At 42.3% G+C, this 3,711-nt stretch overlaps 2 non-coding genes across 2 annotated transcripts; both read right to left on the reverse strand.

Moving 5' to 3' along the window:
- Nucleotides 1-1,054: 1,054 nt before the first annotated feature.
- TRNAD-GUC lies at nucleotides 1,055-1,126 on the reverse strand. The gene has a single exon. It is a non-coding gene; the product is annotated as a tRNA-Asp (tRNA).
- A 712-nt stretch (nucleotides 1,127-1,838) lies between these two features.
- Nucleotides 1,839-1,920, reverse strand: TRNAS-AGA. The gene has a single exon. It is a non-coding gene; the product is annotated as a tRNA-Ser (tRNA).
- Between the last annotated feature and the right edge of the window lie 1,791 nt (nucleotides 1,921-3,711).

Below are 3,711 nucleotides of genomic sequence, written 5' to 3' on the forward strand. Positions count from 1 at the left end.
GTTATCTTTCAGAAGCATTATTTCATGTTTAAATATACATTTCATCAGAGTTTTGTGTACGTCGTGATTCATTTATTTCCATAATATCCAATTGAGCCACCAATTTATTGAAAAGAATGGTCTCTCCCTAGTGCGCTGCAGGGTGGCCTTTGTTTTAAATCAAGTGACTGTATAAATGGGTCTGTTTAGGATGCATTCTTCTGTTCCATCAGTTTATTTATCCATTCCTGAGTTCCCCGCTCCCCTTCAGAAAGCTTTAATTCGTAAAGTCTGATGTACAGTCATAAACACATTACTTGGAGCTTCAGATCTTGTTGAAAGCAGCAATGTTGATACCCCTCACATGCCCCTGGAACTTGGGAATCTCCTCTTCCCGCAAGTCTATCATCACTTTTTGTCATCTTCCTCCACACCTTTTATATGCATCCAGGGGCACCAATTTCGAGTTGCCTAGGCCAGCCAGGTCAGCTGGATGGAGCACACATGGCCCCCAGTTGTGCCAGGTCGGTATCATCATTCCAGAGTTTGATGTCTAGGAGGACGGAGGTCTTGAACATGGGATTTTTGATCTTGGCATTTGGCCTCAGAAGTTCTTTCTGCATTTAAATAGAAGGCAGGTGCCAGACAACCATAATCTCATTAACTCTCGATGAGCGTTCTCAGTCCTGTGTCACTTAAACCTAGATTTCCCTCTGGGCCTTAAAGTAGCTTTGATACTTGGGCTGAAATGTTTTCTGATTAGAGCAGCCGGGACTAGAAGTGACGGAAACGGGGGAGGGTGCTGTAGTTGAGAAGAACTGGCAGAAGGGTCCCCGTGCAGTTCAGTTCCCAGTCACAGAGCCCAGTAGTGGCCATCGCCGAACACACTCCAGAATTTAGAAGAAGCCGCAGCAACTTCCACAGAATCTGAGGTCACCTGCTCAAGATCGCTAACCAGAGTGAGTTCTGCATCTTTCATGTTAAAGAAAGAAGGTGTGTAATATTCGATTCTAAGCAGTGACAACACGATTGTTGGGAATTCTAAAATACGTGACGAGATACAAAACGACACCAACTCCCCGTCGGGGAATCGAACCCCGGTCTCCCGCGTGACAGGCGGGGATACTTACCACTATACTAACGAGGAGGAAGTTAATCTTTTCTCCTTAAAGATACATAATAAATGTAAGTACTAGTGTTCGTGTTGTTTTAGCCGACAGATTTTGTGCTCTACTATAGATTACCTCTGGCAAATTTGAGCCTGAACTCCCTCGGACTCGTCCGCGACCAACCAAGTGTCGCTCCAGCCCTTCTCTCAGCCCTCTCGCTCCACCCACCTCCGCCCCGGAGCTGAAACTGCAGGCCAGGCAGGACAGCCTGCTCTTTTGACAGTGATGGCGTCGGTTTCATTGACGATTTGTCGTACTAGATTTGCAAACAGCGAATCCAGGAGAGCAAAGCAGTTGAACCATTGATTCCCCGGAATCTCCCTGCTAACTGACCGACGACTGGGCTAGGAAACAGGGCTCCTTTCCATTGCGGAAGAAAAACTACAAAGAGTTGTCTTGAAAATATAGGCTTCCAGGGGGTTTGGAGGGCAGGGAAACTCAAGGTGCTCCGGAGAACTGTGCGGAGGCTCCGCTGGCGGGAAAATGATTAGGGCTCTACTTATTAAGACACCTTTAATTTTAATAAAAAGTAATGAAATAATAATAACTTCCGTTCCCCATAGCCGTGGAGTTTGGGCCTGGACAAAGAACACAATAAGTTTAGTCAAGATCTCGGAAAGCTGTGGCTTCGTTTCAATTTTCTCTCGGCGGAGCAATTCCCAACTACTTTCACTTGGAAAAAGTGACTGCCGTAGTCGGCAGGATTCGAACCTGCGCGGGGAGACCCCAATGGATTTCTAGTCCATCGCCTTAACCACTCGGCCACGACTACATAACGTCCCCACCGTTTTTTGTTTTTTTTTAAATTATAGACAAGAAAGAACGGAAACCAAGGTGACCATTACTCAGCATACAAGAAAGTAGGTTTTGAGAGTTGAATACAAGCCTTCAGGTAAAATAAGGGTTTGATTTTTTTTTTTTTAATTTAATTCCAACCTCTCATGACTCCTACGCGATCGAGAGCGCTTGTGTGAGAGTCCTCACCGCATGATCATAGGTGTTTCAAGCGAACAAGTCAATTCAGTAAACTCTGAGCGAATGCCTGCCGGCCCTGGAGACCAGGCTGTTGCCTGACCTTGGGTTCTGGAGGGTCTGCAACTAGAACCAAACTTTGCTTACTCCGAGGTGGAGTCGGATCCTAACTTCCAACCCCCACTGAACACTTGCCTTTGAACAGCTCGTCTTCCAATAGTCCTGGATACTCATAAGCACACTGAAGAGAGAGTGGGAGATTAGATAGCTTGTGTGAAATCATCACTTTGACCTACTCGGAAACAGGGCAGAAACAGCTGGTGATTTACATGATTACAATGTCCACTGCAGCATTGTTTGTAATAGCAAAAATATGAAAGTAAAAATTTCAGTCAGGGTTCAATAAGACAAGCAGAACCACTGGGATGGATATATACATTTCATATATGTATGAGGTTTGTAGGGATTGGTAAAATAGTCTCTATAATGCTGAAGCTCAAAATCCACAGAGAAGGTTGTCAAGAAGGGAAGATGAGCCCCATGCAATGGATTGATACCTGTGTCAGCTCTGGTTGCCCCTGACCTTGGTGGTGCAGGTGTCGAGCAGCGGCCAGAGCCCTTCATTTGGAGGTAAACACACACATTTGGTCCAGGAAAGGAGGAGGGTGAAGGAGGGTCCAGGGGAAGGTGAGGCAGCTGCAGGCCCAAATGTTGCCACATGACAAGTCAGCAGATGACTTAATGTGAGCTACAGAATGGCTTCGACTTGACTTTCTCCCTCCAAATTTCCTACAAGAATATCTCTTGAGGACTATCCAACCAGAAACACACAGGAAAAGGAATTCTGGGGAATGTAGTTCAACCTGGCCAAGTTGATACAGAGATGAAGATAACGTTTTTGTACTTATATGTAATAACCAATAGCTTACCGTTTTAGTTACTGTAGATTTATAAGTAATTACATATGTCTTGATATATATTTGTGTAATTCCTCCAATTTTGCTATCTTCAATATTTTCTTGTTTTTTAATTTGCTCTACATTTCCAAATGTGTTTTTGAAACTGAGTTAACGTCCATAAAATACATATTTGAAGGCTGATTGGGATTTCATGGAATCTGTTGATCAATTTGGAAATAGTTGTCCTTTTGACAAGATTGTGTCTTCCAGAAAAATAAACATAGTACTTTCCTCCATTTAATTCCCACAGCAATATTTTGTAGTTTTTAATATAGATTTCTTGCACATCTTCTGTTAGATTTATTCCTAGACTTTTACATTTTTGCTGCAAATGGAATATTTGAATTTTAATTTCCACTTGTTATACACACATACATTTTGTATATGGTCTATAATGAAAAGAAGAAACACAGACAAATCATAGTTAAGCTTAGCTGAAATTGGGCATCTACATATTACTTCAAATGTGAAGTAGAGTGACTGAAGAAATAATTTAGTGAATAACTCTGTTACACAGTATCATGTTTTAATATTTTAACCACTAACATTTTTTTGTTTTTAAAATTTAATTTTTTAAATTGAAGTATAGATGCTGTACAATATTATATAGGTTACAGGCATACAATAGAGTG

Source organism: Phocoena sinus, chromosome 11 (genome assembly GCF_008692025.1).
Source record: "Phocoena sinus isolate mPhoSin1 chromosome 11, mPhoSin1.pri, whole genome shotgun sequence".
Lineage (NCBI taxonomy): Eukaryota > Metazoa > Chordata > Mammalia > Artiodactyla > Phocoenidae > Phocoena > Phocoena sinus.